Source organism: Trachypithecus francoisi, unplaced genomic scaffold (assembly GCF_009764315.1).
Source record: "Trachypithecus francoisi isolate TF-2019V2 unplaced genomic scaffold, Tfra_2.0 Lachesis_group6, whole genome shotgun sequence".
In the NCBI taxonomy this organism is placed as follows: domain Eukaryota; kingdom Metazoa; phylum Chordata; class Mammalia; order Primates; family Cercopithecidae; genus Trachypithecus; species Trachypithecus francoisi.
The window spans coordinates 129,032,352-129,047,927 of record NW_022681471.1 but is presented as its reverse complement, the minus strand read 5'-3'; the positions used below and the strand labels follow the sequence as shown (position 1 = coordinate 129,047,927).

The 15,576-nt window shown below is 51.3% G+C and overlaps 1 long non-coding RNA gene and 3 other non-coding genes across 4 annotated transcripts; all 4 read left to right on the top strand.

Moving 5' to 3' along the window:
- The first annotated feature begins 8,081 nt into the window (after positions 1-8,081).
- Positions 8,082-8,155, top strand: TRNAI-GAU. The gene has a single exon. It is a non-coding gene; the product is annotated as a tRNA-Ile (tRNA).
- Positions 8,156-8,227: 72 nt separating this feature from the next.
- LOC117078394 lies at positions 8,228-13,950 on the top strand. Its single transcript, XR_004434990.1, has 2 exons — positions 8,228-8,536; positions 13,819-13,950. It is a non-coding gene; the product is annotated as an uncharacterized LOC117078394 (long non-coding RNA).
- On the top strand, positions 8,491-8,565 carry TRNAI-GAU. The gene has a single exon. It is a non-coding gene; the product is annotated as a tRNA-Ile (tRNA).
- Positions 13,368-13,441, top strand: TRNAI-GAU. The gene has a single exon. It is a non-coding gene; the product is annotated as a tRNA-Ile (tRNA).
- Positions 13,951-15,576: the final 1,626 nt, after the last annotated feature.

The following is a 15,576-nucleotide window of genomic DNA, read 5'->3' as shown; positions in this document are numbered from 1 at the left end:
GAGATAAAATTCAAGTTGAGATTTCAGTGGGGACATGGCCAAACCATATCATTTTCTGTTTCTCTATTTCTGTCTTTCCCTGTCTCTATTTTTTTTTCTTTTCTTTATTATTATTATTTTTTTTTTGATATGGAGTCTTGCTCTTGTTGCCCAGGCTGGAGTGCAATGCGCGATCTCGGCTCACTGCAACCTCTGCCTCCCGAGTTCAAGCAGTTCTTCCACCTCAGCCCCCTGAGTTGCTGGGATTACAGGTGCCTGCCAGCACGCCCATTTAATTTTTGGACTTTTAGTAGGCTTTCGCCATGTTGTCCAGGCTGGTCTTCAACTCCTGACCTCAGATGATCCACCTTCCTCGGCCTCCCAGAGTGCTGGGATTACAGGTGTTAGCCACCATGTCCAGCCTCCCCGGTCTCTCTTTCTTCCTGTTTTGTTTTTGAGACAGTGTCGGGCTCTGTTGCCCAGGCTGGAGTGCAGTGGCGTGATGTTGGCTCACTGTATCCTCTGCCTCCCATATTCAAGCAATTCTCCTGCCTCAGCCTCCCAAGTAGCTGGGAATACAGGTACTTGCCACCAGGCAGCTAATTTTTTTTGTATTTTTACTAGAGACAGGGTTTCACCATATTGGCCAAGCTGGTCTCAAACTTTTGCCCTTGTGATTTGTCGACCTCGGCCTCCCAAACTGCTGGATTTCAGGCGTGAGCCACTGCGGCGGTCCTAAGGTGGTTGCTAACGTGGCGTGGTGGACTCGGTTCCCGCACCAGCGACACGCACAGCCTTTTTTTTTTTTTTTTTTTTTTTAATTCCATGAGCTCTTTATGCAACTATTTGTGAAAATGCTCCCACAGTTAAGCACAATATACTAGTTCACTGCAGGACTTACCACCCTGAGTGGTGATGACTGATTTGTAACCACAATGGCCACACAGTGCCTGAATACACACTGAATGTTTGGGATATGTGAAAGCACCCCGTGTACACACAATACATCCTTTCTCAGTAGGTTTACTTCCTGGGTCACACAGCTTTCAGCTGCTGGGGGACTTGGAACTACAGCATGGTCTCCCAAGTCCAGAGGGTGTAGCATAGCACCTGAAGCCACAGGTCCTACATGGCGTCTGTAAAATTCCGTCTCATTTCAGTGCTGGGGTTGTAAATAAAATTAGTCTCATCCCAAAATTGCCAAAAGAAGAGAGCTTTTTCCACTAGAAGAGACGCATTCGAGAACAGAATCGGCCATCTTCACTCCTGAGTTTTTTTGACTTCACTCGTGCTTTTAGCTGCCTGAGGTGGTTGTATCCAGTTGATCATCAAGAGTGGAGAGTTGTCTTGCTAAGGTTTAGGAAGACGCGTATGATTCTGCCCAAATGCCACACTCTCTAGAGGTGTGACCTTGGGTAACTCGACCTTCTTGGACTTTGGTCTGGGTCAGAAGGCTGCAAGACGCCATCCCGGGACAGCCATCTGCAGAGCCTCTGCTCTGTGCCGGGCACCGTGCTGCGTTGCTGAGCTCGCAGCAGTGTTTCTGTGCCAGCATTTTGCAGGTGGGAAACAAGCTCAGGGAGGTTGAGTGGCTTTGCCCAAGGTCCCTCAGGTGTGGCTGCTCTCCAGGGCCCTTGTTCTCCCCAGCACACCCTGCTGAATGTGACCACAGCTTTTTGGTTTGGAATGGAGTCAAAAAATGACAGATTTTTCATAAAGTAAAAGCAAACTTAGTCAAGATTAGGCAGCATGATGGGACTTACTCTGTAGCTAATCTGATGGAGATGATATAATTCTACCTCCAATAATGTACCTTTGTAGCCCATTCTGCTAATACTTTTTCAGCCCCAGCTGTGTCATGGAGGCCACGAAGGTAAACTGGATGTGTACTTTGCCCCTCAGTAGCTTATGAACTAACAGGAGATCAAGCATGACCCAGATACCTTCTGGTCAAGGCCAGAAAGCTAAGATAGTGATGAAGAACTACACGTAGTTAGAGGAAGGGAGATGGTTTCTGGCTGACGCGATCAGAAGCGGCTTTGTTGAAGAAGTGGTATTTGAACTGGATTTGAAAGGGTGAGTCTGAGTTGAAAATGCAGAACAGGAGAGACAGGTTCTGGGGCAGGTGGTGGGGTGCATTTCAACAACCACAGCAGAAGGCCCAGTGGTTTGCTGTGGATCAGATGCACGGACCAGTGTACACACTTGGGTCAGATGGAGGCCCCTGTCTCTCCCCATCCTCCCTCTCCCACCCCCTAGAAATGTCCAGTTCCGTCCAACATGCCTGCCCCTTTTCATGCAGCCATGCATTTACATGTTTTTCTTTATACTCAGAATGCCCTACCTGGCAACAATTCCCAGCCTTCAGAATGCCTCTGAGATCACTGCTTCTGGCAGCCTACCACCTCTGGGCCACTCTGCCTCTTTATTGCACCTGTTGTACCATGATGACGTTTTTCCTGGCTGCCTCACCTGTCTGCATCCCGTAGGGAACCTTGCCTGCCTTCGGAATTGTCAGTGGAGCTTTTGAAAGGCAGATGGGGTCTCTGCCCCAGGAGATCTGATGCAGCAGGTCTGCGAGGACTAAGGCATAGCAGGGAAACCGCCTACTATCTCAAGGGTGAGGCTAGGACTTGGCTAGTGTGTATGTATTCCATCCGGAAATATTTAGTAAACGTTCGCCGAATGAAATAAGCATAAAACAAGTATGAAGCATAATACCCACAGGGTAAGCCAGTCAGGATAGAGGATGAATACATTATTAGGCCAGCTTTGCTGCTGTGGTTATCCTAAAACAATAGGGTTAGGTGTTTCTGTATGTTTATGTATTTTGTTGTTGTTGTGGGGTTTTGTTGAGACAAAGTCTTGCTTTCTCATCCAGGCCATACTGATCACAGCTCACGGCAGTGTCGAACTCCCAGGCACAAACAATCCTCCGGCCTTAGCCTCCAGAGTACCTGGGGCTACAGTCATGCACCATGATGCCTGACTAATTTTTAAATGTTTTGTCGAGACAGGGTCTCGCTATGTTTCCCAGGCCGGCCCTGAACTCCTGGCCACAAGCAATCCTCCCGTCTCAGCATCCCAAAGCACTGGGATTACAGGTGTGATCTACTGTCTCTGGCCCATAGGGAAATATTTTATGTTACTGGTAGTAAAATGAAAATGAAACAGTGTGACTGGTAGATGAAACAGACACAGTTTTTTTGTTTTGTTTTGTTTTTGAGACAAGTCTTACTCTGAGGCCCAGGCTGGAGTACAGTGGCGCGACCTCAACTCACTGCAACTTCCACCTCCCAGGTTCAAGTGATTCTCCTGCCTCAGCCTCCTGAGTTGCTGGGGTTACAGGTGAGCACTGCCACACCCAGCTAATTTGTATGAGTGTGTGTGTTTTGTTTTGTTTTTTTAGTAGAGATGGGGTTTCACCATGTTATCCAGGCTGGTCTCGAACTCCTGACCTCAAATGATCCACCCACCTTGGCCTCCCAAAGTGCTGGGATCACAGGTGTGAGCCACCGTGTCCGTCGTCCCCCTGTCTGTATTTCTTCTGTCTATATGTCTCTCCCTCTTTCTCTCTCTGGATCTCTCTCCCTGTCTCTATTTCTCTCTCTCTGTTCCTCTTTCTCTGTCTCTCTTCCCTTCCTCCTTCTCTCTATTTTGAAGTCTCTCCCTGTCTCTGTCTCTTCATCTCTCTCTCCTTACCCACTCCCTTCTCTCTCTCTTCCTCCTTCTCTTCATCCCCCCTGGAAAACTGTCCTGGGCTAATCATATCACAAACCCTACCCCTTGGAACCTTCCAGAAGGACTCTGGATGAAGAGACACTGCTTGGTTCATTTTCCTCCGTGAAGAATGGCTTTAAATCCCTACCATTCATAGTTGTACCTTTTCATTTTGTTTGCTCGTTGGCTTTTTTTTTTTCCCCTTTCTATTATTATTTTTTAATAGGGATGGGTCTTGCTGTGTTGCCCAGGCTGGTCTCAAACTCCTGGCCACAAGCAATCCTACTACATCGACGTCTCAGAGTGCTGGGATTGCAGGTGTGAGCGACTGTGCTTGGCCCCAAAGCTGACTTTTCTTAAAATAGCTAATCTGGTGGGCAAAACTGACTTAAACACTTTACTCCTTGTCCATCTTCCTCACCTGTTTCAGCAAAATGTCTCTTTCATTTTGTCTCTTTGCCGGCCTCCCAGAGTGCTGGGATTGCAGGCATGAGCCACCATGCTTGGCCCCAAAGCTGACTTTTCTTAAAATACATTATCTGAGGGGCAGATCTGACCTAAACACTTTACCCCTTGTCTTCTGCATCTGTTTAAGCAAAATGGTCTCTTTTCCACTGCTCATCAATTGCTGGGGTCTTTCCTGCAGCATTAAAATTAAAAAGACACTCCTTTTTTTTTTTTTTTTTTTTTTTTGAGACGGAGTCTCGCTCTGTCGCCCAGGCTGGAGTGCAGTGGCCGGATCTCAGCTCACTGCAAGCTCTGCCTCCCGGGTTCACACCATTCTCCTGCCTCAGCCTCCCGAGCAGCTGGGACTACAGGCGCCCACCACCTCGCCCGGCTAGTTTTTTGTATTTTTTAGTAGAGACGGGGTTTCACCGTGTTAGCCAGGATGGTCTCGATCTCCTGACCTCGTGATCCGCCCGTCTCGGCCTCCCAAAGTGCTGGGATGACAGGCTTGAGCCACCGCGCCCGGCCAAGACACTCCTTTTTTAGAGGAAGACTGTCAGGTTCAGGGTCAGGTTGAGGTCAGAGGGGAGTGAGTGGATAGCTGAAGGAGCACTCAGGGCCGTTGGCAGATGACATATGTTTTATTCAGCAATTCTCTTGCACTAGCTTTCTCATCAGCAGCTCTCTCACGCTGTCTGTGTCTGTCTTGGCTGTCTGCTTCAGCTCTATGGCTTTTGTCGTTCCACACACAGCTGCATGGCTGAGTTTCCCTACAGGGTCAGCCGCATGACTCTTTCTGTGGGCACAAGCTGTGCTGTGTTCTGGCTCCCCCATGTCCCTCTGCAAGATGGGCAGTTCTGGCTGTATCTCTCTCTTTCTCTGGGTATGCCTCCATATGCCCAGTGTCAGCAGGACAGTCATACCTTTTGCAAACAATAGTGGCTCTGAGCCAGGTGATGAGCCTTGCCATGTCATGGCTACATAGCTGTGATTATATAACGAGTGGAGTTATGCACTTGCACACCAAACTCGCTGAGTCATGCGGGATGTTTACCTTGCCCTATCCTTGACCAAAGCATATCTGTGTACCTTACACTCTGTTCTGCATCTGTTTCTGCAAAATGTCTCTTTCTTTTATCTTTTTTTTTTGCTGATCATTAATTGCTGGAGTCTTTCCTACATTAAAATGTAAAAGACACACCTTTTTCAGAGGAAGACACTGTTGTGGACACTTTTCATGGAGAAATGTAGTATTTGTGGACTTTTTTGGCTCTTTGCTAATTAAAGCTTTAAAGCAGAGTGATACATGGAATCACTGAGCCCGTGACCATTTTACAGAGGCATTTTTGCAAGCCCTATGGGGTTCAAGTCCTGGTGAACAGCCCACCACAGGTCAGACTTGGACATGAGGACTGCTCCCAACAGGAAGAGGTCAGATACAGCACAGATACTCTTTTAGTATAAATAGGGCCCAAATGTGGCATGGGACATACACTAAAAAAATGCTTCATTGTTTTTCTGCAATTAAATTTTAACTTGACATCTTGATCTCTATTTGCTGAATTTGGCAGACCTGTTAAGGCTGGTCCAAAAGGGGAGAGTGTGAACAAAGAAATGACTTGATCTGCCCGGTTTAAACACGTGACTCTTACCTATTGGAGGCATGCTATGCCAGAGAGTGTGCTAGGCTCTGAATGTTCATTCAGCTGTAAGCAAAATGGAAAGGATGTCTGCACCCCCACCAGTACACTGAGAGGGCTGCACCCCTTTGGCCTGCTCATCCATCCATCCATCCTTGTCCTTTGCACACAGTACGTGTCCAAGACTTCAGGAAACTTGCTCAACCTCCCAGCACAACACCTAAACTTCTCCCTTCACTGTAATACCTGTCTGCTTTGCTGTGCGGTGAGCTCCATGAGGATAGGGATTAGGTTTCTTTGACTCACAGCTAATTGGGAGCCAGGGCACTGCCAGGCTGAATGGGTATATCTTGACTGAGTGTCCATTTTTCTTGACCGAGTGTCCTCTAGCCTCGCTCGTGGTAGGTTGACTGGCCTAATATCCTTTATATAAAAACTTGAAATCAGGTAGATTCAGTTTCTGCTGCTTGTGACAGGGAACCTTGATGATACATCAGTCCAAGCAGTTTAGTGGAATAATCAGGGCAGAATGTATAGTGTTAGAAAGCTGGTGGTCCCTTCTTGTGTTCCTGGAGTGAGAGGGCCACCGCAGCATACTATAGTCAGGCCCTCTAAGAGACCAGCATGTCCCTGGGACATACAGTCTGGGTAGTGGACACAGTGGTGGTTTGTCTTCTCAGCATTTTCTTTGTCTCTCTCTCTATATTTTTGCATACAGATACTGTACTTTTATGGTGGGTACTGTCGTTGTCTACCCAGCAGCTGTTGCAACCCTTCTACCTTATATCATGTGATTCATTCATGGTGTCAGTTTTACAAGTGAGAGCAAAATGAATACATTTTTCCAATACTGAAAAAAAAGACTAAAAATGAAAGGAGAGATAGCTATAGTTTGTCCACTCAAAACACTCAGGAATCATTTTTTTTTTTTTTTTTGAGGCGGAGTCTCGCTCTGTCGCCCAGGCTGGAGTGCAGTGGCGCAATCTCGGCTCACTGCAAGCTCCGCCTCCCGGGTTCACGCCATTCTCCTGCCTCAGCCTCCCCAGTAGCTGGGACTACAGGCGCCCGCCATCTTGCCCGGCTAGTTTTTTGTATTTTTAGTAGAGACGGGGTTTCACCATGTTAGCCAGGATGGTCTCGATCTCCTGACCTCGTGATCCGCCCGTCTCGGCCTCCCAAAGTGCTGGGATTACAGGCTTGAGCCACCGCGCCCGGCCTCAGGAATCATTTAAAATGACATTTGCAATTATTTAGGCATATGCTTAATGATAGACTACTAACTGCAAAAAGGAAGACAAAATACACTGTTTCAAGCAAGGCTTCGGATTCCATCCATTTATTAATTTATTCTGGAGTGCTGGGATTACAGGCATGAGCCACTGCTCCCAGCCCAAGGATTCCATGTATATATATTGAAATACACGTGGACAGTGAAAGAAAAAAAAAATCGACAAGAAGGAAGTCAAGACCCCTGCAGCCGTTATTTTTTGGGTGATAGGGAATTCGGTGGTTCTTTTGGCCTTTGGTTTTCTGTGTTTTCTGAGCTTGATTTAACCATGCTAAAAGGCTCTTGATACATGAAGTTGCCAGGCCGCAGGATTTTCAGAGTTAAAAACAGCATTGAATTGGAATGTTTGAAAACCTCACTGCAGAGCCAAGCCTCCCATGTGCAATTTGCATTTTCCCTGTGAAAGCGTGCGGTTCCCTGTAGGAAGCCACCTCCCTTCTCCTTGAAGTCCCTTAGGTGTCAGTTTCTGCATCCACCCAATGGGGATGACAGTGAGGAGGTCAAAAGTCGCAGCTGGGGCCACGCGGGAGGCAGCCAATGGCATGGAGTCTGTAAGGAGTCAGTCGCGGGCCGGCGCGAACATGCAGCCCTTTAGACGCTCGGGCAGCACTAGGTGGTCGAGTGGTGCTGAAAACGCCATGGTGGCGGGCTTGATCCACGCATTGGCCCTAGTCCCAGTTTTTTGTTTGTTTGTTTCTTGTTTTTTCCCATGAACTGTTTATGCAACTCTTTTTCAAAATGTGCTTATCAGGTTCTGTAAGCCCCGTGTGGGCAGGAGCGACTTGTGGAATTTCTTGGACTCGGCCCAGAGGTTGTCGAGGGCAGCCTGGCAGGGAAAAGCGGGAGGCACCCGGCGAGCCCTGGTACGATGGCTCCTCACCAGAGTCCCCGCAGCTCTGGGAAAGCGGCAGGCAGCCAGAGGCGTGCGGGCTTGACTAGGAATTGCTCGTGGACGGGCGCGAACGTGGAGCCCTTTTATAAGCTCCAGCGGCATTCTGGCGTCAGGAGGTCGGTTAGCTCAGTTGGTAAGAGCGTGGTGCTGATAACGCCAAGGTCGCGGGTTCGATTCCCGCACCGGCTGCAATTTTAGCATTTTTTTTTCTCGCCACCACCCCGCAAGGAATTCTTTATATAACTGTGAAAAATACGCCTTTCAAGTACTGTGAGCGGCATGCAGGTGGGAGCGAATTGCGGGATCTCTCCGACTCTGCCCGGGGGTTGTCGAGGGCAGCCTGGCAGGGAAGAGCGGGAGGAACCCAGTCAGCGCTGGGGTGGTGGCTCCTCACCAGAGTCCCCAACTCGGGGAAAGCCGGAGGCAGCCAGCTGCGCGATGGCTTCACAAGGAATCGCTCGTGGACGGGCGCGAACGTGGCGCGGAGCCCTTTTATATGCTCCAGCCGCACTGTGGTGTCAGGAGGCCGGTTAGCTCAGTTGGTAAGAGCGTGGTGCTGATAATGCCAAGGTCGCGGAGTTCGATTCCCGCACCGGCCATAGTCCTACCTTAGCCTTTTTTTCCACCGCCACCCCACAAGGAACTCTTTATACAACCGTTCCTGAAAAATGCCCTTTCAGGTACTGTGAGCAGCGTCCGGGTAGGAGCGAATTGCGGGATCTCGTGGACTCCTCGCCCAGAGGTTGTCCAGGGCAGCCTGCTGGGGAGAGCGGGAGGTACCGGGCATGCGCTGGGGCGGTGGCCGCCCCCCCACCCGAGTCCCTGCACCATCCGCCACCTGCAGGGCACTCAGGACATCCAAAGCCATCCATATCTCTGGCCCTCAGTCCCCACCCCCTGCCGTCCCCGCGGTTCCTGAGGCTGTGGCTCCCCTGGATGAATCGCCCAGTGAAGACAGGTGCTCCCAAATGTCACTGCCTCGTGTTCCCTTGGTCGCCTTGCGGGGAAGTCTTAGGGATGTAAACCAAGGTCTGGAATGAATGCATTCCACAGATGGTATCTAAGGCTGCTGCATGCCCAGCACCGTTCTAGGTGAGGAGCAAAACGGTGAGACACAAATCCCAAGCCACGTGGAGAAGGTAACCAGCCAGTAGATGACTGCCATGTTTTTAGAGAGGCGTTCTGGTTGTGGAAGCCTCTGGAAACCTTCTCTTGCTCTTTTTTTTTTCCCCCACGTTTCTTTTCAGAGACATCTTAGGCTTCACATTTTTTCCTGTTGGTTCTGCATTTTGTAGCCAGAGCAAGTGGATGAATTTCCCACTGGTGGTTCAAGTTTCCAGGATGTTCAGGTGTGCTCAGTTGAACAAAGCCAGTTGTGTGGGGTCAGAGCCATTTTCTGTCAGGATCCAGCAGAGGCTCCACCTGTTTTTGAAAATTCTCCAGTGGAAACATCTACCAGCTCTGACCTAAATCAGTAGCTGCTCAAAATCTAGACTACTGGCTTAAAACCTTGGTAAGTGCCAGGGTGTGATAAAAGTTCTCAACAACTGCCAGCTGATGGCGCTGCTGTTATTATAAGCAAAGTTAGGAGAGCCTGGGTGAGCTGACAACTAAAATAGAAGCCTGTACACAAGTTGGATGTCACATCTTGTAATAGTCGTGCCAGGTTAGATGAAGGGACAGAGCACGGAGGAGTCGGTGGAGGTTGCTGCCCTCAAGTTTCCTGAACTTGAAGGGGTTTAGAATGTGCCACGGTGGCGTGAAAATTATTTTGAGCAGAAGGCATTTGAATTCCTGAAATTTCTTACCTGCTGAAAAGCAGAGCTTCCCAAAAGATCTCAAAAGAACTCAGTTGTCATAAATCCCTTCTTGGGAAGCAACTAGGAAAGATTGACTGGGGCCAGGCGCAGTGGTTCACGCCTGTAATGCCAGCACTTTGGGAGGCCGAGGCAAGCGGATCATCTGAGCCCAGGAGTTGGAGACCAGCCCGGGCAACATGGTGAGATCCTCTCTCTACTAAAAAAAATGCAAAATTAGCTGGGCATGGTAGCACATGCGTGTCGTCCGCGCTACTCCAGGGGCTGAGGTGGGAGGATCACCTGAGCCTGGAGGATCACGGTTGTAGTGAGCTGAGATTGCACCACTGCACTCCAGCCTGGGCAACAGAGTGAGACCCTGTCTCAAAAAAAAAAAAAAAATGTTGTAAGATACCCATAATATGAAATTCATGGTTAAAAAAAAAAAAGGGAGCATCGTGAATACAACGTATTGGTGAGGATTGTGATGTTCCAGAACCTTCTCTGACACCAGCCTGGCCCCCCCCCAGCCTTAGATTTCCTGGCTTCATGGTACTCATCATACTGTGCTTCAAATGCGAGTTTCCTGCTTCTCGCCACCTAGACCTGTGTACCCCACAGGGCAGGAATGGCAACTCACCCACCATAGGGCTTAGTAGGTGTTTGTTGACCATTGGACCTCCTACGCTCCCTGGGGAGAGGAACTGGGACATATGTACACACCTGCAGCTACAAGACTCGATGGGGAGGGTGCCCAGAGCCTCGACCCTGTAAGACAGGCGATCAGGCTGAGGAAGACGGGGCAGTGGAGCTGGATGGTTAGGACGGACATGTGGAGAGGGTGGGTTCATTCATTCGTTCACTCATTCATTTATTGGTTTCTATGCATCCGTCCATCTTTCATGCCTTGAGCGTGCATTCTGGGCAGGGCCCGTGCTGGGCACCGAATGAGTAACATATCATGTCTCTCTTCAAGGTACACGCAGTCTGGGTGGGTGAGGAGAGAGACAGTAGGGTGACATGGGAATAATGTGGGGAGTTGGGAAGCACTCTTCTTAAAAATTCAAACTTTGCAACCCCTCTCAGGACTCCGCATGTCCAGACAGGATCCTCCGCTGATTGGGATGCAGGATGACATCAGAGCACGTGGATAATGTGATAACTTTAGGGCCAGGGACTTTGGGACCTCAAAGACCTCCGCCTGGGAGATCCGGGACAGCTTCCAGAGGTGACATCTGAGTGTTAAATACATCTGTGACAGGCAATAAGAAAATGAGGTGGGTCCGCTATGCTGATCAACTCTAGGCGCCGTGGTGGCTGTCAGCAGCGGCAGGGCTGGCTCCCGGACCTTCCCGGCCGGGCACGGTCGCCTTCCAAGGTGTCTTGGCCTGCGAGGCACTCCTAGCCCGCTGCTTTCCCAGGTGAGGTATGTTGGAGGCGTCGTCACCCAGTGACGCAGGTTCGAGTCCCCGCCTCTTTCGCCATGGCGGATGCGGCGGCCAGCCTTCTACTGACCAGGGCAGCGTCGCACGTGTGGCCCCGCTGGGCCCTGAGCAGCTGCGGCGGGTCCCGAAGCAGGTGACGAAGGCGCAGCTGCTGACACCTCGGCCCAGCAGGCTGCCCTCCAGTGGGACACTGGCGCCGAGGCCCCGTGCCGCGCCTGATGCCGCCCCAGCTGAGGCTCCGGGAGGGACGGGGAAACTGAGGCCCGGAGGGGGCCGAGGCCACGCGGCGGGGTTAGCTGCCTGGCCGGGGAGGCCAGTATACAGACCCGGTCGAGACTCAGGGTGTCCCGAAGCTGAGCTCCTTAGGGACGGTGTTCAGCCCCCACCTGCCACCACTCTGGCGTTTTCACTGCAGGAGCCTCACTTGATGAGCCGATGCTCATGCTGGGCGCTCTGCCTGAGACGCCGTCATGTCCTCTCTGCCTCCACAGCCCTGCCCCTGGCCCCTCTGTGTTGCCTAGCTCTTCTTACACGCCTTTGACCACTCGTTCAGCCTTTGTGGAGTGCTCAGAGAGGGGGTTCCCGGCACTCCCAGCTAAATGCAGGAGGTACAGTCTTCAACACACTCGAAGAACGTACATCAGGTAGGTTCTGGGTATGACGGGGCCACTTTAGAGTCGGTGGTCCCTCAGGCCAGACACCGCAGCTGAGACCTGAATGAATTCAAAGGAACCAACGGAGCTTTTCAGGTCTAAGGTGCACAGCAAGTGCCATGGCCCAACATTTTCTTCTCTTCATTGCTGCTTCTCAGCATTTTCTATCTCTGTCTGTCTCTGTCTCTGTCTGTCTCTCTTTCTCCTCTCTCTCTCTCTGTCTGTCTCTCATTTTTGCATACAGATGCTATCGTTGTCAACCCAGAGTCTGTTTCAACGCTTCTACCATGTACCATGTGATTTATTCATGTGCTCACTTAACAAGCTACAGCAAATGAATAGTTTTCCAACACTTAAAAATAAATAAGTAAAAGAAAAAAGGAGAGATAGCTATAGTTTGTCCACTGAAAACACTGAGGAATCATTTAAAATGACATTTGCAATTATTTAGGCATATGCTTAATGATAGAATATTAAATGCAAAAAGAAAGACAAAATACACTGTTTCAAGCAAGGCTTTGGGTTCCTTTTATTAATTTATCCGGGAGTGCTGGGAGATTACAGGCATGAGCCACCACTTCCGGCTCAAGGATTCCATGTATATATATTGAAATACACGTGGACAGTGAAAGAAAAAACAATCGACAAGAAGGAAGTCAAGACCCCTGCAGCCGTTATTTTTTGGGCGATAGGGAATTCGGTGGTTCTTTTGGCCTTTGGTTTTCTGAGCTTGATTTAACCATGCTAAAAGGCTCTTGATACATGAAGTTGCCAGGCCGCAGGATTTTCAGAGTTAAAAACAGCATTGAATTGGAATGTTTGAAAACCTCACTGCAGAGCCAAGCCTCCCATGTGCAATTTGCATTTTCCCTGTGAAAGCGTGCGGTTCCCTGTAGGAAGCCACCTCCCTTCTCCTTGAAGTCTCCTAGGTGTCAGTTTCTGCATCCACCCAATGGGGATGACAGGAGGTCAAAAGTCGCAGTTGGGGCCTCGCGGGAGGCAGCCAGTGGCGCAGGGTCTGTAAGGAGTCAGTCGCGGGCCGGCGCGAACATGCAGCCCTTTTAGACCCTCAGGCAGCAGTAGGTGGTCGGGTGGTCGGTTAGCTCAGTTGGTGGGCGCATGGTGCTGATAACGCCATGGTGGCGGACTTGATCTACGCATCGGCCCTATTCCCAGGTTTTTGTTTGTTTGTTTCTTGTTTCTTCCCCTTGAACTGTTTATGCAACTATTTTTCAAAGTGCGCCTTTCAGGTTCTGTAAGCCCCATGCGGACAGGAGCGACTTGTGGAATCTCTTGGACTTGGCCCAGAGGTTGTCAAGGGCAACCTGGCGGGGAAGAGCAGGAGGGACCAGGCCAGCCCTGGGCCGTTGGGTCCTCACCAGAGTCCCCCGCAGCTCCAGGAAAGCGGGAGGCAGCCAGAGGCGCGCGGGCTTGGCAAGGAATCGCTTGTGGACGGTCGCGAACGTCGACCCCTTTTATAAGTTCCAGCCGCACTGTGGTGTCAGGAGGTCGGTTAGCTCAGTTGGTAAGAGTGTGGTGCTGATAACGCCAAGGTCGCGGGTTCGATTCCCGCACCGGCCACAGTTTTAGCTTTTTTCCCCCGCCGCCACCCCACAGGGAACTCTTTATATAACTGTGAAAAATACACCTTTCAAGTACTGTGAGCTGCGTGGGGGTGGGGGGCGAACTGCGGGATCTCTTGGTCTCCGCCCAGAGGTTGTGGAGGGCAGCCTGGCAGGGAAGAGCGGCAGGAACCTGGTCAGCGCTGGGGTGGTGGCTCCTCACCAGAGTCCCCAACTCGGAGAAAGTGAGAGGCAGCCAACTGCGCCCAGGTTTGGCAGGCAATTGCTTGTGGCGGGGCACGAACTTGGAGCCTTTTTATATGCTCCGGCAGCGCTATGGTGTTAGGTGGTTGGTTTAGCTCAGTTGGTAAGAGCGTGGTGCTGATTAACACCAAGGTCGCGGGTTCGATTCCCGCACCGGCCAAAACTTTAGCTTTTTTTTCCCGCCGCCACCCCACAGGGAACTCTTTATATAACTGTTTGTGAAAAATACACCTTTCAAGTACTGTGAGCTGCGTGGGGGTGGGGGTGAACTGCGGGATCTCTTGGTCTCCGCCCAGAGGTTGTCGAGGGCAGCCTGGCAGGGAAGAGCAGCAGGAACCCGGTCAGCGCTGGGGTGGTGGCTCCTCACCAGAGTCCCCAACTCAGAGAAAGTGAGAGGCAGCCAACTGCGCCCAGGTTTGGCAGGCAATTGCTTGTGGCGGGGCACGAACTTAGAGCCTTTTTATATGCTCCGGCAGCGCTATGGTGTTAGGTGGTCGAAACTGGCACCGGCCAGTTTTAGGGTTTTTTTTTTTTTTTTCCCACCACCACCCCACAAGGAACTCTTTACACAACTGTTTGTGAAAAATGCGCCTTTCAAGTACTGTGAGCCGCTTGCAGGTGGGAGCGAATTGAGGGATCTCTTGGTCTTGGCCCAGAGGTTGTTTAGGGCACCCTGGCAGGGAAGAGTGGGAGGAACCCGGCCAGCGCTAGGGCGGTGGCTCCTCACCAGTGTCTCCGCAACTCTGGGAAAGCCGGAGTCAGCCAGCTGCGCGAGGGCTTGGCAAGGAATCGCTCCTGGACGGGCGCGAACTTGGAGCCCGTTTATATGCTCCAGCGGAAGTGTGGGGTCAGACAGTCGGTTAGCTCAGCTGGTAAGACCGTGGTGCTGCTAACACTAAGGTTGCAGGCTCGATTCCCATACTGACTATGGTTTTAGCTTTTTTTCCCACCGCCATCCCACAAGGAACTCTATACAACTGTTTCTGAAAAATGCCCCTTTCAGATACTGTGAGTAGCGTCCGGGTAGGAGCGAATTGCGGGATCTCTTGGACCTCTCTGGACCCGCCAGCCTTCTCCGGGCCAAGGCAGCGTTGCACATGTGACCCCACTGGGCCCTGAGCAGCTGCGGTGGGTCCTGAAGCAGGTGACGAAGGCGCAGCTGCTGCCTCCGAGGCCTAGTAGGTCGCCCTCCAGCGGGACCCTGGCGCCGAGGCCCCTCGCCCACCGCGCCTGCTGCTGTCCCAGGTGAGGCTCCGGGAGGGACATGGGGAAACTAAGGCCCGGAGGGGGCTGAGGTACCGCGGCGGGGTTAGCTGCTTGGCCGGGGAGGCCAGTATCCGGACCGGGTCAAGACTCAGGGTGTCCCGAAGCTGAGTTCCTTAGGGACGGTGTTCAGCCCCCACCTGCCACCACCCTGGCGTTTTCACTGCAGGAGCCTCACTTGATGAGCCGATGCTCATGCTGGGCCCTCTGCCTGGGACGCCGTCGTGTCCTCTCTGCCTCCACAGCCCTGCCCGGGGCCCCTCTGTACTGCCTGGCTCTTATACGTCTTTGACCACACTCGTTCAGCCTTTGTGGAGTGCTCAGAGACGGGGTTCCCGGCACTCCCACCTAAATGCAGGAGGTGCCGCCTTCAACACACTCGAAGAACGAACATCAGGCAGGTTCTGGGTGTGACGGGGCCACTTTAGAGTGGGCGGTCCCTTAGGCCAGACACCGCAGCTGAGACCTGAATGAATTCAAAGGAACCAACTGAGCTTTTCGGGTCTGAGACACAGCAAGTGCCACGGCCCAGCATTTTTTTTTCATTGCTGCTTCTCAGCATTTTCTTATCTCTATTTTTGCATACAGATAGTATGCTTTTGGGGTGGGTACTCTCGTTGTGCACCC